Source organism: Spermophilus citellus, assembly GCF_964194105.1.
Source record: "Spermophilus citellus genome assembly, chromosome: 4".
Taxonomy (NCBI): domain Eukaryota; kingdom Metazoa; phylum Chordata; class Mammalia; order Rodentia; family Sciuridae; genus Spermophilus; species Spermophilus citellus.
Window position 1 is genome coordinate 57,180,496 of NC_138185.1, and position 27,509 is coordinate 57,208,004.

Consider the following 27,509-nt stretch of genomic DNA (forward strand, 5'->3'; position numbering starts at 1 on the left):
TTGAGACAAAAGGACAGAGAACTGGAGGAAGGGAGGGAAGGCACAGATATGAGTCCTAATTCTGAAGACCCAAAGAACCAGAGACCCAGATGTCTGAATGCAAGAGAAAATGGATGTTCCATCTCAAGAAGACAGAAATAGAAATCAGAGAGTTTGCTCTTCCACATTTATGTTCTATTTGATCCCTCAATGGACTTGGAGACTCCCATCCATGTTAGTGATGGCAGATATTCTGTACTCAGTTTAATGATTCAAATGCTATTCTCTCCTTGAATTACCCTTCAGACACACCCAGACCATGTTTAACCCCATTATGGGGGCACTCTTCAGCTCAGTCAAGGGGACAATAAAGTTAACCATCATGACTGGACGTCAATATCCTTCCTACTTTTACTTAGGTCCTACCAATCCAACTTCCACTTAAAATCTGTGAGGATCTGTTTCAGATATAAATGATCCCCTGCTTTGAACTCTCTCAAAGTTTGTCATGTCTCTTAAAATAATCTCTGAACTCTTTGCCATAGACACAAGATCCCAGATGGCCCAGCCTTTTCCTCTCCACCCTCACCCCACCTTCCTTTCCTCTTGTTCTTGAGGCTTTGTCTACACTGGTCCTTGCTGATCTGTGAGTGTACCAGAGTTGTTCCCGGCCAAGGCTTTTACATATTTTGTTCCCTCTGTGGGAAATGCTTTTCCCTCCCCATCTCTGCTGAATGGCTAAATGCTTCTCTCTCCTCTGGTCCTTGATCAAAGGTCAGTTTCTCAAGGAGATCTGAATATCCTACTGAAATTGGCCACCTTCCCATTCCTTTGTGCCCCAACTTGTCTTAATAGCACTAATAATCATCTGTGATTAACGTAATCATATCATTTGGTTATCCTTAAAAGGCTAGTTTTCTGCTGTATTTCTAGCACTAAGAACAGTGTCTGGCATAGAGAACTTACAGAGTAAATATTTTATTAAATAGATGCACAAACCTGGGAAGGTTTCTCTAAACACAGCAACTGCAGAGAATAGTGAACCTACGAGCCAGGCACAGTGGTGCATGCCTGTAATCCCAGACGCTTGGGAGGCTGAGGCAGGAGGATGGTGAGTTCAAAGTCAGCTTCAGCAAAAGTGAGGCACTAAGCAACTCAGTGAGACCCTGTCTCTAAATATCATACAAATTGGGCTGGGGATGTGGCTAAGAGGCCAAGTACCCTTGAGTTCAATCCCCAGTCCAAAAAAAAAAAAAAAAACCCCATAAAAAACCCATAAGCTCACTTGGAACTTGACCCAACTCATGTCAGTTGCTCCTTCTTGATTCCACGTGCAGGTTCTGGACTTCCACAGGCTGGTATTGGTTCCTGCTCAAACAGAAAACAGATCAATCTGCTCAGTGCTCCCTTTCTAAAGCACAAATTGCCCATAGGCCTCTGAAGTTATGCTCAACTCTGTTATTATCCTTATTAGGTCTGTGATATGGTGCAAATTTGCCTCAGTTTCTTTATATGACAAGTGGAAGAAAATAATAGCCCTACTATATAGACTTATTTTGAAGATCTGACAAATTTATGTTTATAACTTTAGTGTCTGGCATAAAGGAACAGCTAAGTAAATACAAGTAGATAAATAAAAGAAATTCCCTTCTTTATGGAAGCTCTTTTGGTTGTGTATCCCTGCCTTGGTTTTAAGCTTCAATAGAAATTCTGTTCCCTAACCCTTGCTCACCCTTTCTGAAATGTCTCTGGTCAATGGTCTCACAGGCTTCATTTCTCATCTTCTGTTGGTGCTTGCACAGAGTCTCACTCAGGATAGCTGTACAGTGAACACATGAATAAATGAACAAAATGAATAGTCGAATCTCTCCAGTTCAACCTGTCACCCTAGGCTCTGTAGCCACTATCTGACCCAACTTCCACTTTTTTCCTAAATCTTTCAAATTTTCCTTAGCACTTCTGATCTGGACTTCTTGCTTCATCTTTTCACTGTATTAACTGTGCACAGTTTTTTTTCCTGACACCATGACACCTTTCCCCTAAAACTTATTTAGCCAAACTTTTATTTGAATTGGTTTTTGTTAAGTGAAACCTTGCAGCAGCATAGTACTTACCAACTGACTTCAAATTTTTTTCTGCTATTTTTTCAGAAAACTTAATTGTCTCTTCAGTTTCTAAGAGAAGAAACAATATTTGGGAAGTTCTACTCTTTAATCAGTGGAGTTTAACATGAAAGCTTGACCTCTAAGCCAAATCTTTAAACACTTGACTTGATAATTTATTACTTCTGCAGTTATGGCTATTAGACCAGCCCTAGGAACAAGCAACTCATCTAAAACACATTGGTCACTTGCTTCTGTTATTAAGACAGGTGCAAACTTACATGGCATCAAGCAACAGGTCATTTGGGCAGACAGAAAAATGACACGTCCTAGAGTTACCAGCCACACTTCAAATACTTCACAGTGTGCCCTTCTCATGCCAGGCATAGAAATCAGTCTTATAGTGGAACACAGATCTTCCTTTGTATATGAGAATGGTTTTGTACATTAATTCTACCTCTGATTTCTCAGAAGAAAATATAGTTGTCATTCAATTTAAATAATCAACATGTATCAAACACGGTAGCAGAAGATCAAATGGAAGAAAATTAATTTTTTTCTTACAATCACATACATGTAAGTACAATTTGATTTCTGGCTAAATGAACAAAATTGTTTCCCTTTTATGAATTCAATTAAGTCAGTCATAGTATGGATGTGGCTATTCCATCTCTGAGATTTCAAATTTGTCTTACACATTTTAAACCTCTCCATGCCCTAAGACTGAATTAGGTTCAAAGGAACTGTATAGCTGTTGGCTTCATTTTTATTATTTTTCTTAGTACATGGAGTTGTAGGCTTTCTTCAGTGTGAATGAGGGGCACCATGTTTCTCTTATTATAAACTAAACATTTTCTCCTGATGTAAAATGCCTTTAGAAGAGAAATTGAATTGGAAGGAATTTGAGAAGGGGGAAAACCCAGAAGCCATGTAAAATTGGAACACAAAATGAATAGTCTGTATTCATTGCAAAAGTTTTCCTTGAAATCCTCATTATTCTTTTAATAAACAAAAAGCCTACAGACCCTGGTTTTCTAAGTCACAACAAATTAAAAACAAAAATAATTTTGATTGTTTACTAGAGGAAGGTAAACTGACAGCCATGTGGATTGCCAACTGAGAGCCAGGCAATAAGAGAGGATTAAAAACAGTAGCAACCACATTTATATAAAGTAACAGCCACAGCAAAGAAATTCTTCAGGGCCATTTACTGTGCCGGTAAACTGACTTCCTGAGGACACTCCTATTACAGTCTAATGCTCAATTTCATATTCAGTGTAATGATTCCTAGAGGCAATTCCAATAATTGCAACATGAGTTAATAATGGATTTCACAGTTAGCAAAAGCTCCATCCCAAAATATTAAAATATGAGTGTGTTTGGCTGCTCAAAGTGTTAAGCTTTAATCATCAGAAAATTTACTTATGAGAAATATGTTATCCTCCAGTAAGGCTGCACATGCACAGCAAGAGAATAATAATTAATTTGAAAAGCAATAATAACTAACCTCCCTGCCAAGTTCTCTTTGGAAGACTTTGCGTGATCATTTCATGTAATTCTAACCATAGCCTATGGCAGTGACAAAGCAATCTTCATGAGGGCACAGAGAAGGGAAAGATCTTGCTCAACATCACACAGTGAAGGCAATTCAGATCAGTGTCCATGCTCTTGCTATCAATTGTATGTCCCCCTACCTCTCAGGTTGCAGAGAGGTCAAATTCACGGTTCCATAGTCTGAAGGACTCACACTTACTGAGTTCCAAGGGTGAAAGATAGTGGCAAATAATTGATAACCTTAACCTTGGGATGGTGATAAAGATGTGTCACAGAATTTTAGTGTAAACACCCATTTTATGTTTTATAACATCTAACCAGCCATGGCTTTGGCAATATAGTTAGCTTTCATAAATGAATGAACCGTTACATGAAAGAGCACATTAGATACTTTAAGTGAAGTGAGTCTTCTATGCAATAAAAAGAAATGGGAGGCCAAACACTAAGGATCCTATGGATGCGTATTTTACATCTTGAGTTAATTTCAGGGAGTCATACTTCGGTGCTTTTTGGGACCTTTACAGTTTCAGAGGCTTGCTGCACTGGGTTTAGAATCTGCTGCCTGGACATTGGAAAATTCAATTATGAACATCAAGGGTTAAAAAATGTTTAGAATACAAGCTCCCAAGAGACACAGAAAGGCCCTTAATCATTTGTTCATTGTGGCACAATGAATGGAAATAGTGTAAAATACAAAACCTCTTGCCTGAAATTGTAATTTAGCAAAGTAAAAAAAAAAAAAAAAAAATCCTTTTCCTTGCCCTAGTCCTACTCCTTTCAAATTCTGATTTCCCAACCATGGCTCCTCAGTGCTCACCTCATCTGGCCCTACTCATATTTCACCTTCCTTTCTTCCTAGTCTCTCCCTTGCTGGTACGTTGCTCAAAGATACTGAAATTTCACTGGGTACTCTCACTCCTTTAATCTTTACACCATCGTTCCTTTCCTCTGCCAAGAACATTGCCAAAACCAACCTGAATTTCAAGGGCGAAGTGCTGTTTTTCTTGAAAATCTTCGCAGGTTTAGGTGCCACCATAGGACCCTTTGGCCTGTCCTGTGATTAACACTAACTCACACGAATGGTTACTGCTTCTTTAAATGTCCTGCTGATCCTTCTCTTGGGCTGTATGGTGCCTGGCCTGTTCTTCACTGAAACCCCAGTGCACAGCACTTGATAGGCAATGAATATATTTTAGACTGAAAAAACAAATATACGACTTAATTGCATGTCTTAATTAATGTCTTAATTATAGTCTGTCATTTTTCTGCACAGGGTTCTTCTGTGTCACCTGTTTGCCATCACAGAAGCACTGAGGTCCTCTGAGACAGCCGCATGGTGGCTGGGATCGCCAACCCACCTTTGGCACTCTCAACCCAACAAGGTGGGGTTTCCCCAAGCCTAGTTTATAAGTTTCTTCAATCTGAGAGATTTCCTAAGAAATTTTAAATAAGATTACATTCAATTACACATTTGACAGACAACTTTAAACAAAGAGAAGAACATTCTATGTGCTGTCTGGGAGACTTAGGAGTTAGCTACGGCCCCATATGGACAAATCTCTCATTTGCCAACAAAGGCAGTTCCTCCTGGTCCCCAGGCACCAGGACTAGAAAAGGATCCACTGTCATTTGAATCCTTTTCACTGACAATCTCCCTTTAACACCTGGTTTTCAGTAAGCTTGACAGATTTTTTTGTTGTTGTTAAATCATATTTCTAAGCTTGGAGTGTATGTTTCCCCTATTTATCATTCTGTCCTTGGTCTAAGTTTCTCCTCAAGGCCATCTCACTTTTCCAACAGTCAGGCTCAAGTATATCCACCTCAAGAAGTAGAGACATAATTGAAACACATTTATCTCCACTAATTAGAAGGCAGATATCACTTCTAACAGCTGGGCCCTGAGTGACATTGTAACAACAATTAAAGCACATTGAAGCCTCTTCTAAATTTGGCACAATTTCCTGTGTAACCTTCCCAGAAAAACAGTAAATAAGGACCCAGCTTCTTCTCATGGCATCTAAAACCCATCATCTCTGCCTCAACCTACCCTTGGGAAGTTTCATTTTAGTCCCATAACTAGCACCTGCTGGTTCCTGTGCTCAGGTAGCTCCCCTTAACTGGGACTTGACTCATATTATTATCTTTACCTGGTGACTTCTTTGTTTTTTTGTACTTGGAAATGAACCCAGGGGAACTCTTATCACTGAGCTATATCCTCAGTCCTTTTATTTATTTATTTTGAGACAGGATATTGCTAAGTTATTGAGGTTGGCCTCATACTTGTGATCCTGCTCTCTTAGCCTCTTGAGTAATTGGGATTACAGGTATGCGTGACTGTGCCCAGTTTACCTGGTGGCTTTTATTTACTTATTGAAATTACACGAGCTCTTAAAGTCAGCAAACATTGCATGGCTAAGCCATGGAACCTAGATTTTAGGACATTGTTTTAGTCAGCTTTGCATTGCTGTAACCAATATATCCCACAAGAACAACTTAGAAGACTGAAAGTATATATCAGAGGTTCAAGTTAATGGTGGGCTGGTCCATTATTCTGGGTCCAACATGAGGCAAAACATCATGGTAGAAGGGTGAAAGGGTGAGTTGGAGGAGAGCTGCTCAGCTCACAACAGGCAGGAAGCAGAGAGAAGCTCCACTCTCCAGGTACAAAATATAAGTCCCAAAGGCACACTCCAGTGACCCACTTCCCCCAGCTACACTCTGCCTGCCTACAGCTACTACTCACTAATCCATTCAAATTATTAATCCATTAAGTGGATTAACCCACTGATTAGGTTATGGCTCTCAAAACCTAATCATTTCAACTCTGAACATTCCTACATTATCTCGCACATAAGCTTTTGTGGGATACCTCAAATCCAAACCATAACACACTTTGTATTGTTTGCTTTGAAAGGGGAATGAATATTCCTAATAATAGGCTTCTGTGGAAGAAATTGCCTCTGGGGAAAATATGACAAGAGACAGGGAGAGGGAAAAATTTGCACCTCTCTCAGAGCAGGGTCAAATAGACTCAAATTCCAGTTGTGAAGATATCCAAAGTGTGTCTGGAGGTATCTAGCCTTAGAAAGTCGGTGGGAGGTCAGGAACAGGGCATGTAGTCTGTTCCTAAAGGTCCAAACATTAGATTGATCTTGGGCAAATAATTCAAGGAGCCTGAGGCCATGATAACATAGAAGGAAGGTAGGTAATAGCAATGATTTGCTTTTTTTTTTCCAATTTTGAGAGTAACATAATAACTCTATGTATTGAAAAATAGTTTGAGATCTGAATTGGCATTGGAGCATTTTCTTATTCTTCAACTGGGAACATGATAGCTATTCTGGGCACTCCCATAATATCTATATTTTGAAAACAACCTCCACCTGATTTCCTGAGGCTTCCTATCTCTGGGATAAGACATGCTACCACTCTGGATGATAGTCTCATTTAGCACAATTGAGTATATAATTGTCTTAACCTTACTTTGTGTCCCATCCCCTTGAAGACACCTAGGAAGAGAGGCAAGTGTGCATAGGGATTGAGGAAACTTCTAGAAGAGAACAAGAATTGTTCAAGCACCTCACCACTTTGCAGAGGAAACAAAAGGTCTGAGGGAAGGGTGTTCTCAAGCAGGAGAACAGAATAGGCTAATGTGCTATAGGGCAGTTTGGGTTGCAGGAGGAAAACAAGGAAGTGAGACATGTTCAGTATATGCATGCAGCATATGCTAGGATGCACACAGACCTTGCTCATGTCTTGCACTTTTTATATTTTGTTTTGAGGCAGTTGTAGATTTATATGTAGTTGTAAGAAATCAAAGAGAAATCCCATGTACCCTTTGTCAAATATTTGCCAACAGTAATATTTAGGGTAAATATATATATATATATATATATATATATATATATATATTTTTTTTTTTTTTCCTTTTTTTTATTGATTGTTCAAAACATTACAGAGCTCATGATATATCATCTTTCATACATTTGACTCAATTGGGTTTTGAACTCCCATTTTTACCCCAAATACAAATTGCAGAATCACATCGGCTACACACTCACATTTTTACATAATGGCATATTAGTGACTGTTGTATTCTGCTACCATTCCTGTCCCCTACTATCCCCCCTCCCCTCCCCTCCCCTCCCATCTTCCCTCTCTACCTCCTCTGCTGTTAAAGTATCATGACCTGGAAAGTAAAATAATTACATTTGCCAAACGATTCCCCTGTTTTGTATACATTCGTGTGTGTGTGTGTGTGTGTGTGTGTGTGTGTGTGAGTGTATGTGTCTGTGTCTGTGTCTGTAGTTCAATGCAGTTTTATTTCCTGTGTAGGCTTACAAGTATAGTCAAGATTCAAAACAATTCCAGAACAAGAATTCCTCATGCTACCCTTTGAATACCACAGCAATTTCCTCTCACTCCTCCATTTCCAACACTGGTATCCATTAACTTCTTCTTCAGTTCTCTGATTTTTTCATTTCAGGAATTTTTTGGTATGTAAATTTTGTAGCTTGTCTGTTTTTCACTCAACATAATTCCCTTGTGACTCATCCAAGTAGTTATATACAGCCATAATTTGCAGGCTTTTTCATTGCTGAGTGGTATTCTGTGGTTTGATCTGCCACAATTCCTGTAAACATTCACTGTTGATGAACATTTGGGTTGATTCTAGGTTTGAGACATTTAGATTAAACTGTCTCTCATACATATATGTGTGTGTGTGTGTGTGTGTGTGTGTGTGTGTGTATTTATATAGATATAGAGAGAGATAAAGGGAGAGAGGGAGGGAGGAGAGTTTGTTTGTTGGCGATACAGTTTTATTTTGGAAATAAATAACCAAACTTCAATTTTTGAATCATATGTAATTGCATTTTAAGCTTTTATTTTAATCAGATTTTTCACTGCTGTGAACAAAAGACATGACAAGAACAATTTTCGAAGAGGAAAGCTTATTTGGGGCTCATAATTTTATAAGTTTCAGTACATTGAGGGCCAACTCTTTTGCTCTGGGCCATGAACATCATGGCAGAAACGTATGGAGGAGGAAAGCACCTCAGGACACGGCAATATGGAGCAGAGAAAGTGCTCCATTCACTGGGGACAAAAAATATACCCCCCAAAGCATGCCTCCAGTGACGTCCTTCCTCCAGTCACAGTTTACCTGCCTATAGTTACCACCCAGGTGATCCATTCAAATGGGTCAATACACTGATTAGTTTAAGGCTCTCTTAACTCTATCATTTCACCTCTAAAATTTCTTGTATTGTCTTACATATGTGCTTTTGGGGAACATCTCATATCTAAACTATAATGTTTTTAAAGAAATAACCAAACATTTCCAGATTGAGTGTACCATGTACATTCATATCAGCAATCTACAAATGATTCTGTATTTCTGTTTTTCTCCATTCTCACCAGCATTTGGTGGTATCATTCCTTTTTTCTCCCTGAAATATGTGTACTATTATCTCATTGTCATTTTATTTGCCTTTCTCTAATGTCTAATGATATTGAACATCTTTTCATGTGCTTATTTGCCATCTGTATATCCTCTTTGGTGAATTCTCTGTTTATGTATATTTATCCCAATTTAAAATTTGACTTCTTTCTCTCTCTCTCTCCCTTCCTTCCTTCCTTCCTTTCTTTCTTTCATCCATTGAGCTCTGAGATTTCTTTATATATTATTTTTTGTTAGTTTGTTTTTACAGTAGTAGAGATTGAACCTGGGGGTGTTCTACCATTGAGCTCCATTCCCAGTCCTATCTATCTATCTATCTATCTATCTATCTATCTATCTATCTATTTTGAGACAAGCTCTTACTAAGTAGCCAAGGCTTAATGAACTTGTGAGTCTCCTGCCTCTGCCTCCTAATACTGAGGTTCTAGACAGACAAACACATCTGCACCCTGCCTCTTTGTATAGAATTTAAACAAGTTCTTTGCTGGAGAGGTTTGAAAATACTTTCTATCACTCTGTAGCTTTTTTTTTTTAATTCCATCAATGTCTTCCACAGAGTAGATGTTTTTAATATTGATTTTAATTTTTTTCTTTTAGCATCATTATGTTGGTCTCAAGTCCAAAACCTCTTTGGCTAGCCCTGAATCCCAAAGGATTCTCTTACTTTTGTTTTTTTAAAAGTACTCTATATTATAGTTTTAGATTGGGATGTAATTCTGTTGTAGAGCACTTGCCTAGCATGTACAAGGCTCTGAGTTCAACCCCCCCAATGGAAAAAAAAAGTGTACTAGATTTATGTTTTACTAGTAAGTCTGTAGCCTATTTGAAGCTCTTTTTTTTGTAGAGGATATGAATTAGTGTGATGTTCAATTTTTTTTCTTGCCTGTACCTGTCATTTGCTCTGATCCTATATATAGAAAAGTTTAACTTTCTCCCGTTAAACTACAATATTTAAAAAATTTTAATCACTGCATTCATCTAATTTTACATTTTATTTTTAATTAGCATGTATTACTTGTACCTATTAATGAAGTTCAATATGATATTTCAATACATGCAAACAGTGTGCGATAATCAAATCCAGTCTTTATTTCCCCCCACCTCTAATAATCACTATTCTACATTCAGATTGACTTATTCATTGTTGATGGTAACTTCAAATATGATAGAAAACATGTGGTATTTGTCTTTCTATATCTGGTTTATTTCAGTTAACCTAATAGTCTCCAATTCCATCCATTTTGCAAACTTACCATGTGCAAATGTCAAATGGAAATTCTCTATTACTTTTACTATGTTCCTTTTATTGTCCATTTATTTGTCTCTTTACAAAATATCACATCAAATTTCTGCTCCCACAGAACATTTTTTAAGCAAACTTGTGCAAACATAACCTTGAAAAGTCTAGATATATTATATAGTACTATCACTAAAAATTCTATTTCTGACTGCTCTTAAGTAAGTAATGACCTTTTTTTGTTAGGCCTTTTATGACCTTCACTGCAGTTTATGTGGGTTTAAGGCTAGAAGATCATGTGTTCAGGATGACTGAGATGGAATCGATCTTGAAAAGTGCTGTATCAATTGTTTTGAATACTGAACACATAAAACAACTTCAAGATTACCTAACTTCCTAGGTACCTCACTACTGCTTAATGAGTTGGGGACTAAGACTGGGAAATATACATGACTATTTCAAAAAGAATACATTTGTTTGGAACAGAAAACTTTAGAAACACTATGTGTGTTGTTTATTTAAAAATAGTGGATGACTGTTCCGTATGTGCATAATGACATGGAAACTAAATATGGTGAGTTGAATCAGCCACAAAAGAGAGGGACACAACTGTGCTAGGACTATGGAGTACTAAGATGTCATACTGGAACTCTAGTAACGATGGGGATATGTTATTACAAGTATGTTCGTGTTGCCATCATCTTCTAAACCTCACCAGGAATAGAACCAATGTCCAAGGTAGATGACCTCTTGTTCCTCCTGCTAGAATTCTCCAGAAAGGGTCATTGAAGAAGAAGGTGGGTGGTAAATAAAATGTCCTAGGGAAGAGCATATTAGGCTCCATAAAGATAGCTAGAGTGTGGGAGACAGAATGAGTTGGGAAAGAACCTGGAATTGGGTTCTACTAGAAGATATGGGAACCTCTGTGGTTACTTTCAAGACCTGTGATCCCTGGGTACAACCACTACACTTGGCTTATATTTTCCTTGACCCTTCTTCCACTCCCAGGCAAGATGGAGTCCTAACTAGTTCTCTGGGAAGCATTTTTTATACTAAACACTAATTGCTTAATCTTAAAAACCTGGGAAATGGAAATTTAAACCAAAATTACGATGATCTGGAATGATGGATGATCTTGAACCAGGCAGGATGCAACATGTTTGAAAACATTGCACCTGCATTTTTTTTTAAATTGTAAAGTAGAATGAGACTAGAACAACAGGAATATAAATTAAAATTCACTATTTTGGATATTTAAAAACAGCATGGTATGATGGAGATGTAGTTATTAGACTTCCCTTGGCTGACTGCATGAGAAGGAGGAGGGAAAGCCACCAGTCTGGGTGTGGGATGCCCTTTAGTCATTCCCAAGTGATGGAATGACAGACACCCAGGGGCAGGAGGCATTGGCGATGCCCTCTAAAGTAACCTCTAAATGACTTGTGAATTCTTTACATCATCTCTGGCAAGGAAAAAGCCAAGACTTGCTTGAAAACTCTTTGGAGAAATTCACTCAGTCCTCCCCAGTCCATTTATGCTTTCAGTTCATTCTTTCCTTTTATTGAAGTGAAACTCACTGCCTCGTAACTTCTTGACAGAAGCTCTATGCTCCAGAGTATGCGGAAGAAGTTGAAAACTGCGTGCATATGACAGGCTTTTAAGAATGTGAAGACTGTTCTCATGTCCCCTTCCAAAGCATTTTCTTTCCCAGATGAAATAACCAGTTCTGTTTAGTGAGTGTGAGCTGCGCCAGGCACGTGCTTGATGTGCTACTTGCATCGTCACATGAATCTTGTCAAGAGCACTGCCAGGGAGGTAACATGACTGACACTTTCAGATAAGTAAATCGGGGTTCAAAGAGGCAATGGCCTCGAGGTCCCCTAGCTGCATTAAAGCTGAGACTGGAACCCCAAATACTCACTGCGGAGTTCACTTTTCCCATGGTTAAGTGCCCTCAATTCCTTTACCTTTCACCTCAAATGCCAGACTCTATATCATCCTTGCTCTCATCCAAACCTCCTGAGGTAGATAGCAAGTTTTTTTTTTTCTTTTTTTTCCTTGTGTTTTGTTGGTTTTGGTTTTTTTTTTCCTCTGCCTCTGGCTTCCTTAGGAACAACTGGTCCTTGAGGACATTCCAAAGAGAGAGTTATTGTAAAAGTTGACACTCACATGTGTGTGTCCATGACCTTTGCTCACATAAGAGTTAGACAGAGAGGGGGAGGGCCTTATGCAGGTCAAACACAGCCCTCTCCTGGAATGTTTTCCCTTTTAATTGGAAATTTGAGAGGGAAGTCATTCTTCTCTGGTGAGTGGAATTTTAAAATAAAAGGATGAACTTCTGGAGCCACTGTATGGAGAAAATCAATCTACAAAGAATGAGAAGAGGGACGGCAGGCTGGGGAAGTAAACATAAGGGTGTGAAATGGAAAGAGAGGATTGGGGAGAGAGAGAAAGGGTGAGGAAAGAAAGGAAGAGGAGGTGAGGGGATCGGAGAAAAGCAAAAGTGAGAATAGTGGTATTACCTGTTCCTCTTCTAATTTTTCTAAAATGAAGCTGTGTTCTATTATCAGAATGTTCAATACTCATGGACCAATCTCCTTCACAAGGGTGCTTGGTTTGGAGGCATTCCTTCAAAATCCAGATGTCAATTGACAGTATTAAGAGATGGGAACATTCAGGGTCATTTTGACCCTGATGCCTCCTTTCTCATAGTGGGATTAGGGCCTTTGTAAAGGAGACTTCACACAGCACTAGACTAACTTGCCTTCCCTCCTCTGCCAAGGGAGGACACAGCTTCTCGCTTCTTGGAATATATCCACCAGGCACCATATTTGAAGGAGAGAGCAGCCCTGATCAGACAACCAAATCTTTCTGTACTATGACCTGGGACTTCTTAGAATTATAAGAAAGTAAATTTCTTTATTTTATAAATTTCCCAGTCTCAGGTATTCTGTTGCAGCAGAACAAAAAATGAAATAAGACAATGGCTACAGTTGAGTTGTTCTCAGCTATACCAGAATCCTAAGACAAAAGTAGGAGTAGTTTATGTGAATGACTCTAAAAGATGAGGTTGACTAAGTTCAGATGGGTTGGAGTGCAGTGAGAAGTCTTCCATTTCACTTTGGAAAGTCAGCTTTGTCTTCATTATACCACAGCTGAGCAGTTGGTTTGGCTATTGCTTATAATCCCAGAGGACTCAGACCATATGGACACAAAGTCTGTAGCTTTAGGCAGCTTGGTATAAAAATGTTAAGATATCGAGTGTGTCAGCTATGCCTGGTCTTCAAAAGGGTGCTGCAAGAAATCTCCAGTACGAATCGGATTCAAAAACATATCAAAAAAATTATACACCATGATCAAGTAGGATTCATCCCTGGGATGCAAGGCTGGTTCAATATACGGAAATCAATAAATGTTATTCACCACATCAATAGACTTAAAAATAGGAACCATATGATCATCTCGATAGATGCAGAAAAAGCATTCGACAAAGTACAGCATCCCTTTATGTTCAAAACTCTAGAAAAATTAGGGATAACAGGATCATACCTCAACATTGTAAAAGCAATCTATGATAAGCCACAGGCCAGCATCATTCTGAATGGAGAAAAATTGAAGGCATTCCCTCTAAGATCTGGTACAAGACAGGGATGCCCTCTCTCACCACTTCTGTTCAACATAGTCCTCGAAACACTGGCCAGAGCAATTAGACAGACGAAAGAAATTAAAGGCATAAAAATAGGAAAAGAAGAACTTAAATTATCACTATTTGCAGATGACATGATTCTATACCTAGCAGACCCAAAAGGGTCTACAAAGAAACTATTAGAGCTAATAAATGAATTCAGCAAATTGGGAGGATATAAAATCAACACGCATAAATCAAATGCATTCCTGTATATCAGCGACAAAGCCTCTGAAACGGAAATGAGGACAACTACTCCATTCACAATATCCCCCCCAAAAATTAAAATACTTGGGAATCAACCTAACAAAAGAGGTGAAAGACTTATACAATGAAAACTACAGAACCCTAAAGAGAGATATAGAAGAAGACCTCAGAAGATAGAAAAATATACCCTGTTCATGGATAGGCAGAACTAACATCATCAAAATGGCGATATTACCAAAAGTTCTCTATAAGTTCAATGCAATGCCAATCAAAATCCCAACAGCATTTCTTGTAGAAATAGATAAAACAATCAGGAAATTCATATGGAATAATAAAAGACCCAGAATAGCAAAAACAATGCTAAGCAGGAAGTGTGAATCAGGCGGTATAGCGATACCAGACTTCAAACTATACTACAGAGCAATAGTAACAAAAACAGCATGGTACTGGTACCAAAACAGGCGAGTGGACCAATGGTACAGAATAGAAGACACAGTAACCAATCCGCAAAACTACAACTATCTTATATTTGATAAAGGGGCTAAAAGCATGCAATGGAGGAAGGATAGCATCTTCAACAAATGGTGCTGGGAAAACTGGAAATCCATTTGCATTAAAATGAAACTGAATCCCTTTCTCTCGCCATGCACAAAAGTTAACTCAAAATGGATCAAGGAAAGAGGAAAGGAGGGGTGAGAGAAGAATAATACAAGTGGAAGAAATGATTTACAGTAGAGGGGGTAGAGAGAGAAAAGGGGAGGGGAGGGAAGGGGAGGGGGGATAGTAGAGGATAGGAAAGGCAGCAGAATACATCAGACACTATAATGGCAATATGTAAATCAATGGAAGTGTAACTGATGTGATACAGCAATCTGTATACGGGGTAAAAATGGGAGTTCATAACCCACTTGAATCAAACTGTGAAATATGATATATTAAGAACTATGTAATGTTTTGAACGACCAACAATAAAAAAAAAAAAAAAGAAATCTCCAGTGAAACCATCCCATCTAAAAGCCAATAAGAAAGAACAAGCTGGGTATGTTGGTACACACCTGCAATCCAAGTGCAAGTTCAAAGCCAGCCTCAGCAATGGGGAGGTGCTAAGCCACTCAGTGAGACTCTGTCTCTAAAAAAAATACAAAATAGGGCTGGGGATGTGGCTCAGTGGTTGAGTTCCCCTGAATTCAATCCCTGGTACCCCTCCCTCCCAAAAAAAGAACAATTCTGATTTAAGTAGGCAAAAAAGTGTCTTCAGGACTTAAAAGCACACAATTTTCATTGAAGAATATTGTAATCATATATCAGATGTTTGTTTTGTTTTGTGGTGGTGGTTGTAGTTTTGTTTTGTTTTGTTTTTCCTTCAAGAATGACCTGAGAAAATGCTACACATATAGTTAGTGAAGGAGAAACAGTGCTGGACATACTACTGCCAGCTGCAAAACTAAAGGCTGAAGTCCCACAGAGCAGTTAACTGTAACTCTTATGGTCATACTTTTACTAAACAGAATGCATTTTCACCATTATCAGGTAAAAATTATTTGTGCTAATAGTAGACAAAATAATTTGCATTGTAATTAGACAAAAATTATTTACAGCTTGTGAGTTTTCAACAAACTAGCATCAATCTTTCAAAGATCATAAAATATCTAGACCAAGCAATAGAAAATGACCCTTAGGCAAGCAGATTAGGCAATGCCATAACTTGATGAAGATCACACTTTCCTGTTTCCTTTACTTGAAGATATTAGATTAATTTTGAATCAAAACAAGATGTGCATGGAGTAAAGTTCTTTGTGTAAGTAGTTCACAGTGTTTGTAGAGCTGCAGTTTTTTTGTTTACCATAATATTAGATAATATGATTTATAAACTTAGATTATTTAATGATGAATAGGGAAATCCTGGCAGAATCAGAAAAATCACACATAAACATTTCCCTTACAAGTACCCATTCCTTTTAACCCCTGGCCTGATAAAGATACCCACGTATTCTCATCAGCATGGATCAGCTCTCTTTTGGCTAGCCTGTGGTGTATTTTCCCAACTGTACTCCAAAGTAAAATTAGGAATTACAAAGGTAGGGTTCCTAAGCCTGGAACTAAGAAGCCAAAACTGAAACGCAAAGTCTAGATTCAAAGGGCATGACTAGGTCTTATATAGGAAAAATATAGAAATATGTTTATTTTAAAAACATGAAAAATATATAAATATTAATGTACTATATTTACATTCATTTTAAATATACTTATTTTAAAATAAATGTTTATATATGTATGTGTGTGTATATATGTATATATATATATACACATACATATACATATATATGTATATATGTATAGTTGATTATTGGCAAACTTAGAAAGATCATCATATTTAAATTGATATACAGATCACTAAGATTTAACCAGAAGAAGGTCTTTTAATTGAATATCCCTTACAGTGGTCAGCCTTAAACCACCATATATCAAAATTAACCAAAGACCATGTTAAAAAGATCAATTTGCTAAACTCCACCTATAGAGATTTAGTAGGTCTGGTTTGAGGCCCAGATATCAAGTTTTTGCATTTTCTCACCTTTCTGAAGTTAGAGAATGGTGGCCAGGGGATACCTCTCTGCAATTTTTCCTGGGATCTGTTCTAGACAGGTCTACCCACACCTGTTACTCTTGCCACGTTGAGTGCACACCTGTGGGAGGAGGGTTTTGTTCATTGCCCTTTGTATCTGCTTGTGAAAGGGATTGGGTGAGGGTCAAATCACATTGGGCAAAGTATGCAGAGCCAGCTGACCGAGAGGAGAATGCCCTTCACTATCAAGGGAGTAAATCAATGAATGGATACCCAAAGACTATTTTGAACATGTCTTTTTTCCTTATGTTTATTATGAGAAGGAAACGACATGAAGTGTAACAGAAAACACAACATGATCTTTCTATTTTTCCCTTTTTCTAAGTGAGAATTGTACTAAGGTTGTTTTTGTTTTTCATTCACCATTGTTCCAGTCATGTTCTAGGCTTAGATAATTTAAAATTTACACCATGTGTTTCAGATGCATAAGGGGCTATATGCATATTTGACTAAGGCTGTACTCTATAAGGAATAGAAATATCTTTTAGAAGAAAGAGGGAGTCAATGAAATTGTTTCTCGATAAACTAGTTGGATGATTCCTTTTTGGAAAGGCTGGAAATAAGTGCATTTGTGGTAGGACATGTAATCAAGAAAAATTAGCCAGTACTAAAAGGGAAATCCTCCTGAATTATCATTTTAAATCATTCTACAACTATACAGCAGTTTGTAAAAATAATAATATATATGAGAAGAATTATACAAATGATATATGTCTATTGGAAAATTAAGGGGTGGACTGTAATAGGTATGTTTAAGTTAATGACCTAACTAGTTCTCATCTTCTTCAGGTAACATTTTCCCTCTCATTTTGGGGATTCCATATTCCCATTTCTTAGGATGTGGCTGTCATTATATAACACAAAATATTGTTCTTCTAGGCACAGTAAATTGATCAGTGGGAAAGCATTCAAATAAATTCACTAACCCAAGAAACTCAGATAAATAAAACCTTTCCCTGGGATTTTGTATATTAAATTTAAAAAGAAATCAGGAAATCTTTTCCAGAAGTGAAATTTGTCATATGTTAAGCACAGTATTTATTAGTTTCCTGGTATTCATTGATGAGGGAGGATTTAGAGAGGTGAATCATATTTCATTTCCTTTGGAGTTGAAGCTCTTCTTTATTGAGAAAATGATTCTGTTTAAATGCAGTTGAATGTTCAATTCTGAAGGGAGTTGAAAGAGGGAATGTGTGCAATGATACTAATATCAACCTTGAGTCATATGGTGAGTATGAAAGTGAAAACTTCAGTCACACAGAAACCTGTACACAAATGCTCATAGCAGATTTATTTATCCATAATAACCAAAACCTAGAAGAAACTCAAACATCCTTTAATGGTGAGTGTTTCAACAAAATGGCACATACATATCATGAAATATTACCAAAAAAGAATACTTTCTATTTAGAAACAAATTTCTTTTTTTTTTAATTTTATTTTTTTTATTGGTTGTTCACAACATTACAAAGCTCTTGACATATCATATTTCATACATTATATTGAAGTGGGTTATGAACCCCCAATTTTACACCAAATGCAGATTGCAGAATCACGTCGGTTACACATCCACAATTTTACATAATGCCCTATTAGTAATTGTTGTATTCTGCTACCTTTCCTATCCCCTACTATCCACCCTCCCCTCCCCTCCCATCTTCTCTCTCTACCCCATCTACTGTAATTCATTTCTCTCCTTGTTTATTTTCCCATTCCCCTCACAACCTCTTATATGTAATTTTGTATAGCAATGAGGGTCTCCCTTCATTTCCATGCAATTTCCCTTTTCTCTCCCTTTCCCTCCCATCTCATGTCTCTGTTTAATGTTAATCTTTTCTTCCTGCTCTTCCTCCCTGCTCTGTTCATAGTTGCTCTCATTATATCAAAGAAGACATTTGGTATTTGTTTTTTAGGGATTGGCTAGCTTCACTAATGCTTAGTGAAGCTAGGAACAAATTTCTTATCTCAGCCTTTTCTGCACTGCTATAACAGAAGGCCAGACAGAGCAACTTATAATGAATGAAAATTTCTCTCTCACAATTCTTGAGTGAAGGTGCCGACATCTATCAAGGTGCTGACATTTTGCTGTGTCATACTGTGGCAGAGGACTCACTTTGCAGAAGTGCACAGAGTGGAAAAGTGAGGGAGGGGCAAACCCATCCCTGAGCCTCCTTGACTGCAGCTCCTTCCAAAGGTCCCACCTCTTAAAATGTTACAATAGTAATTTCATTTCAACATGAATTTTGGGGGGAATAAGCATCCAGACCACAACACCACTGATATACCCGATTACTTGGGATGTGACATAGGGAATTAGTCTGAGTGAAGTCATTCCCCAAAATGCTACATGTAGCATAATTACTACCCACTTAGATAATTTTTTATTCTGTTTACAAGTTTCTAGTTGAATGAGTCCTAAGTTCAGAGCATTGCCAGTTTTGCTCTCCCTGCTCTGGTCAAGTGCACTGTTTCTCAGAGGATAGCTCACCCAAATGATTACAACCCCCTGGGAGTATGTATTGGTGTGATCCCTAATCTGCACAGACTCTACAATTGGATGGACCTAGTATTTTCCCAGGAGAGTCTTGGGATGCCTCAAGGAACAAGCAGCCCCAGAGCATCAATACATAAACACAGCTCAGCTAAGACCCGGCACAGATGTAAATGAAAATATTTGGAGGAGAATTTCTCCCCCTTGTCACCAATGGATAACAATTCGGGGTTTTTCTTGTAAATTATGATTTTCAATTATTTTTTCCTCTCTAATCAGATGTAGACAAAAGCCAGGGGAAACTTTCTAATCAATACCAGTTCGGCAGTTTTCAAGAAAAGAGAGACTTAAAAGGAACACCTCTGCTTTTTAGCTTTTTGATATTTTGTATTCAAACAGAACAGAGAACAATACTATTGAATTAAAAGGATTTTTGTTTGTTTTGCTTTCTACTTTAAAAAAAGTGCATGAAATTAATATAAAGGCATTCCAACTTATTTACTTGTTTCAAATAAATCTCTTCATTTCGCATCTGCCTGCTCTCAAATACACGCATGTCGGGCTTCTAATGGCTCCTATAGTCCTCCCCTGGCCTTGCTGTAAATACAGGCCATCTTCTCCAAAAAGCTAGGTGTCTTCCTGCAACCCTGTGATGGTATGGTCTGTGGCAGTTCCAGGCTGAGTTCAGAGCTTTGGAAGATTCTAAATTTGTTCCCTTGAAATTCAGTTGCCAGCAAGGGTTTCTCTTCTGGAGAGAGGCCATGTGCAGAGAGCCTGGAGACAGGGCTACAGGGACAGGTCAAGGGCAGGAAACCCAGGATCCTGCCCAGAGGGGTGCAGCCCAGAGAAGGTGAATGCAGTACCCTGAGGGGACACTAGGGACAGTGAGTCAGGCAGAGCCAACCAGGCCAACCAGAAAAGCATGGGAAATAGGAAGTCCTCATAATCTTGTGTCACTGAGTTCTGGAGTTGTCTTTTGTACTACAATCCATAGGTAAACACACACCATCTTCCAGAATTTTAGGCAGAGCTGATGCAATCTGTCTGGTGCTCAAGATGACAAACATTTCTATTCGTGTTTACTTGAACTCAGTGTCCCAGAATTTTTCTGTTGACAGTTTTTTTAAGAAGCATAGTTTTTAGTGATTATCTACTTAAACACTAAGGAATACACAGCACAATACCACCACTGCTAGTCATAAACAAAAATAGTATTGGGACTTGGATTGGGTAACCAGCTTGGGAAAGGGAATCAGTGACTGGGTTCCAGAATCCAGGAGGACTCAACACAGAGATAAAATTTCAGGTAGGAAACCAATATCTCCTGTTCCCCAGATGGCAGTTCATAGCCTCCACACATGATCAGGTGACTCAAGAACAGTTCTTAAACCCGGTCTGCATATCTGTTTTTCCAATACAAATTTTTATTTTTTTTTACCAAGTTGCATTAGTATATATCTATCAATAGATCAGTCTGAAAAATGCTGAGCCCTAGTAATAGTTCTGTGAACCTGTAGTCAAAAGGTATTTTTGAAGAGACGCCATATGAAGACTGGGGCAAATTATTTCAAAATGCACGTTAGACAACATCTAATCCTAAACTGAGAGATAATAAAAAAATTAAGCAAATTTACTCTGGGCTGCAAAAAACGTTGGAATGGAAGAGTGAAATTAATACTCATGTTTCTGATGAAAGGTCTCAAACTGAGCACTGTGGATTATTCTAGGCCAATAATAACCACAAACTACTTGGAATAACCATGGCAACATCCAGTAGCAAAGTACAGTACAATCACCCTGATTACCATAGAATTAGCACAAAACAAATGTTTGTTCTTTTCCTAAATAGATGTATTATTATGATGATAACAGCTTCCTATTTACCCCAGGTTTTCTCACAGCCAGGCCTACCCTAAACAAAGGGAACATACATCTTTGCTGGGTATTTGTTTCTGATTTCTTGTCTCAAGATCTCAGTATAGTACAGAGGGGAATGGGTGGTAGTTGACCTTTCCTTTCTGTCCCCTCTTGCCTCAATCTGATACACAAGAAAGCATAGCACACACATCAATCCATTGATCACTCTCCGGGTGCCACGAACGGGGATGTTAACCTTTAAAAATGTGCCTGGGAGCTTCAGATTCAAATGGCCAACCTGAAATGCATGTTAATTGAAATCTCACAATTTTCATTTCTCTGGCACCCACAACACACAGATTCCCAATCTCATGTATTCCTGGCATATACAGCCTATGAAGTGGTGGGTAGACCAGAGTCTGTGGCATGTGAGTTACCTGCCTCTGTGCATCCACTGTGTGTACCTGACAAAGACACAGTCAGTTCAGGTATCACCAGGGGTGGCAAGTGGAAGTTGAAGTCTAGTCCCAGCCTGTCCGCTTGCCGGTGTTGTGAGCCGTGACGACAGCTGGCACCCGGCTGTCCCCAAAACCCCCTTTCACAGTACCCAGCACCACGCTTCCACACGCGATTGAAGCAATTAGCTGCCGTGCGGCTGATGTACCCCGCAGAGGACTGGTGGCTCGTCTGACACATCTGGGCACTGAAAGTAATTGAAACAGCTGCTTCCGCCCATATGGCAGCAGAAGCTGGTCGTGCAAAGTCTGCTGCCTGGGCTGCACCAACCTCGGGCAAATTAGCCGTCATTAATCCCCAGATCTGACCAGCATACGCACAGCCACTAATCAAGACAGCTGGGGGGTGGGGGTGTCTGGGGAGAAGAGTCCTTAAGATTTCTAAATGCCATCCCAAGTTAAAAAATAAAACACACACAAGCACAATTGCAATCTTCCTATTCCTTGAATGCTTGCACTCCTATGCCTGATGAGGATGAGTTCTATCTATTGGTACTCTTCCTTAGGAGATGGCTAAAATAACAATGCAAATTTCTGAAAGTATCACACTGCTCTGTGCAAGCCTGGCATCCTGCAGTTATAAATAGCTGGTTGCATGGAGAGTGAGAACAGGACATTGTGCAGTCATGGTGTGCTGGCTAGTTCTGTTGCTCAGAGAACCATGGAAATCAAGGTCCCACTCTGGGGAGGTCAATAGCATCCAACCCAGATAGGGACAGGGGCATCTGTATCTTCCTCTACTAGGTGTTCTTCTGGCTTTAGGAGGAATCTATTTCTCCCTGACTTGCAGGGATGGGCCTTCTATGCTGATATGGAATTTTTAGGTAAAGACTAACAGTTAATTGTTGCCAATGAGCCTCATTGATGGGTGAGAGGTCAGGTGCCATCTGACAGGTAAAGGAGATCTTTCTCATCCCTGACATGGAGATTTATTATAAGATAGAGACTGCAGCTGCAAAAGACTGTGTTGACTCAACTTGTCCTTTGCAGGATGGGGACCAGGCGGCTGTCTCATTTACACGCTAGAACGGGTGTCATTATTCAGAGGGCTTGTCATTAAGCCTGACAACACCCCTGTGTGTTAAAGAGGTGGTGTGGTGCATCTGGACAGGGGATGACAAGGTGGAAGTGCAATCCCAGAGGTGTCAGAGACTTGTCCTGAGCTACAGAGGTGTAAGGGCCGGGTGGGTCAGCATTGCATGTCCCTGTCACTAACTCCTTGGCCAGAGAGAATTCAGAATTGGGAATTTCAATTCTTTAAGAAATGCAAATTTCATGATGAATTAGATCTGAATAAGAAAATACAGATGCAGTTAGAGTTAACCTCAGTGGCTTTGGTTCCAGGTTTCATTTCTGAGTTCCACATTTTCCTGTGACAGAAATTTTTGTCCCTTCCTTGTAGAACACACATGCTCTTTCCTGGTATCAGGGTGAATGGCCTCTCCTTAGCTCATTAGAGAATATTTTCACTTTCTTCCCATTGTTTTTCACCTGTGCTGATCCATCCTATATGATAACTAGCATAAAATAAATAACTCTTGCAATGTGAGGTAATTTTTATTTGATTGCTGACCTATACAGAACTTTTTTGTTCCCATTAGTCTTGAAGTCATCATGATAACTATTGTTTTCTGGGACTTTTTCTTGGTAGTGAAGTGGAAGAATGAAATAAACCCTTGTAAATACAGCAACATAACAGTTTTTGTCAGAATAGCTATTTGAAAAACATGATCTAAGAGGAGGATATGCTATAAAAACATTTTCTGATATATCTTCAAACTTTCCTCATTGTGATTATGAACATGCAGAATCAACTTTTTCTCTTAATACAGAGATCAGCTTTGCAAACAACAGGCATTTATACCTGCTCCCTCAGGTCTTCTGTTAAGTGGGTTCTTGAGCCTAGTGTGTGTGTCTTTCCCTTGAATACATATTCTGTGATCCTGCTCTTCCCAAGATTGATTGCATTTTGTCTTGTATAGTTTTTGTGAGAGGTTAAATACTGGCATTTAAAAATATTAGTATTTATTTTAAAAATGGCTAATATATATTCATTTATTCATCCAATACACCTTTATTAGGGGCCTGGTATGTGCCACAGTGTTGTACAGCCACATGGAATAGCATCCGAGCAAAGTTTTGTCCTCATGGAGACTGCAATCTACTGCAAGTCCAGAAAGAGGAAATAAATAAATAAAAGTCATATATATGCCCAATGGTGGTGAATGCTGGAGTAAAAACAAGAAAGCAGGCAGGAACTGAAGCTGGAGAGAAAGTGGTGGATATTGGGAGCAGTCTGTAGATTGCAGTGTTTCTCTAGATGAGATTACAAATTACTAGAGAGTTTTGAGCGGTACACTCACGTTTCTGACTAATGTTTAACAATTCTGAGAATAGGAGTCTGCTATAGTTCAAATCTTGAGTGTCCCCCAATTGGCTTCTGTGTTAAAGGCTGAGTCTCTAGTCCTACTGGGAGGGGGTGGAATCTTTAGGAGACTGGGACTTGTGAGAGGTGATTAGGTCATTGAGGGTGTGGCCTGAAAGGCATTGTGGGAATCTGACCCCTTTCCTCTCCAACCCTTTTGCTTCCTGGCCATGTTGTGAGTTGTTTTCTCTGTCATGTGCTCCCCATCATTGCCCTTCAGCACCCCCATCAGATACCTAAAAGCCAGGAGTCTACCAGATTATGGACTGGAAACTCTAAAACCATGAGTCAAAATACATATTTTCTCTTTACAAATTGATGATCTCAGGATTTTATTATAGTAATGGAAAACTGAGTGACACACAGAGGCTGCAATAACTGGAAGAAAGAGACATCTGTAGTTTGGACCGGGTACTCCTGGTAGAGGAGGTGAGAATGAAGAATCCTTTGTGAGTTTTGAAGAGAAGACTCAGATTCCTGGATCCTTGCTGTGTGCAAGATTCTGTGTTAAACACTTTATATTATCTCATTTAACCACAGACCAGTAGTTTGATGTATGAACATCTCAACCATTCTACATAGCCAAGGTCATGTATGTCAGAATCAATGATGAACCAGGTCAGGAACCAGGGTCTATGTGACTTTAGTGCCTTAGAATTTAATTCCCACTGTCCTTGGAGGAGCCAAGGAGAACACAATGTGGAAAAGCTAAGTCTCAACCATGGCTTGACTTTTTCAGCCGTTCTCTGCCTTCAGCATTCAAACACGGTTTAGCTTGCAGTCTCTAGATTAAAACAACATATGACTGTCTCCATGGTTCTTCACTCCTTTTGAAACTAGAGTCCCAATCCTCAGTAAGTTTTTGGCCTATATTTATTTACTCCATTGATAGGAAAAAAAAACCACTTCCCTCTATTTCCTCAAATTTTCTTTTTCATGGAATAAAGCAGAACGACTTGTTCATGAGACAAATGTTCAAACTTTGTCTAGATAGACATGGCTAGGACTCAGCTCTTTAAATTCATTTTCTAGTGCCTCAGTTTATCCCCGCTGAGCTGAGGGAAGGTAATCTGACTCATCTTTCAAAATTCCTCTAAAGCAGGCTAGGGGTGTATGTCAGGTGCACCTGCCTAGCATCTATCATGAGTAACTCAAGAAAAGAAAATATTCTTCAATTCCTCAAATGCATTTAAATGGAGAATTCCTCAGAGTCTTACTTGATCACTGAGTAATTAAGATCACACGTTCTTCACATTCTTGAGTTAAATTGATTGCAGTTGTATCTTGTTCTGCAATTTTTAGCTGTGTGATATTGGGTGAGTAATTTTAACTCTCTGAACTTATGTTTCCTTTTCTACAGAATTGAAAATAACAATATTAATACTAGAGGGTGGTTGTGTGAAAATTGCCACCATGCATAAAGTCCTTGCATGTAAAGTCAAATAAATGCTTGATAAATATTAGCTGTTTTGAAAATAATGCTAATAATTATCATCATAGTAGTTATTATCATATAACTCACTTTTGACTGGAATACACCTAACCAAGTTGGACAAGAATTTTAGATAGTCAACTGGAGATCCAGAATATTGAATTTGCTTCCTCAATCATGTAGGTATGTTTTCCACTGAAGCACTGATAATACCATTTGCGTATAGACCTTAGACAATTAGGAAAAACATGTTTTTTAAATTATGGATTTGCAAGCAATTCAGAGACCATAACATCATGACTCAGAGTTAATTACTATTGATTTAACTAATAATTAGGTAGCACTTTCCTGGACTCACCTCTACAATTTATGGGGGAGAGCACAAGAATACAGTTAGTGGCCCACATACTGTATATTTGAATATTGAAAAGATCTCACAACCTGGAGTGTGTAACTCATCATCTGAGGATGAGCGCTCCCTGCTGAACTCTGGTTCAGATATCTGAATTGCACTTTATGCTTTCTTCTCACTCCATGAGGTAACAGTCCACTTGTCTTCTGTCCCTGAAAGCAGCAAGACCTTGGAATGCAGGCCCCTAGCAGGGGGTACCAGCAGAGGTGAAGGAAGAGTGCAATGAATTCAGACAGCTCTGTGGTAGGAACCCTTGTTATAACAGGTCCACACAGCCCCTAAACATCCTGTGGGACACAGATGACAGGAAAGAGATCTTCTTCATGTAGACCCCAGAGGAGTCTTACCTACTTGACCTTGCTAGATATGACCTGTAAGTGGCGTTCAGGGAAAATAGCATAGGCCTCTCTCAATCCACCCACTAAGCTTTCTCCTTCCTTTAACTTTGGGTTCCTAGAATGGTTCTTTTCAAGAAGAGAGGCCAGGAAGGCAGAGAGATGAAAGTAGAATAGTATTTTGGAAAGATAATAATAAAATCCCCCTGGGTCTCCTGTTGGCTTGGTCCTTCCATCTCCTTAATAAAAGATGACACATTCAACATAAGCTACAGATTCCAAGGCAGAAAGATGTAATGATTTACATGAAGGAGTTGGATCAAGCCCCATTCTACTGGTAAAGAGTAGCTCCATTTCAACTGCTTTGCAAAGGTCTTTGTGGATCAAGTCTCTCTGCTAGCCAACCCTGGATGGGAAATATGATTGGCCCTCTCTCTGTTTACACATGTGTGTACAAAATGATAGACCCCCTCCCTATTCAGGTTAAGGGTTTTTATGGAAGAGTGACGGCTGGTGGCGGGTGTGTTACCAATAACAATATTTTCTCCTTTTGGTTGAATGCTTGAGAAAAATGAATTAGCACCTCAACAGTGTTAAAGAAGCTGACACATTAGTTTTATTCTTCCTTTTAAACCTTTCTTTGGTTCCTTTTCTTTTATATAGTGTTATGATATGTAGGAGGAGGAAATCAATTCATAGGGTAAAAAGACACAGTCAAGTTATTTCCTCTTTTGTTTCTTTATATCTCCCTTCTATTGTGGTCTCATTGAAAGGTGGTCTTTATGGACACTTAGAAGAGTCAGCATCTCAATCAAAAAGAACCAGTAAGTGATCATGTATTCATTACTGTTTTGCAAATTTCCTCTATGAAAGCTGATAAGTAAGCAGTAGAGTTGGAAAATGAAATCCTTTCTTGACTTCAGCCTCCAACTTTTTCTCAATTGCTGACAAATCATAATCTTTCAATTATTCAGAGATGAATTCCCAATAAAGACCATATACTTTAGCAATAAAGTTCTTTATACTAACTTCTAAGTGTATTTTTTTAATAATTTTTTTAAAGAGAGAGTGAGAGAGGAGAGAGAGAGAGAGAGAATTTTTAATATATTTTTTTTTTTTTTTTTAGTTCTCAGCGGACACAACATCTTTGTTGGTATGTGGTGCTGAGGATCGAACCCCGGTCGCACGCAT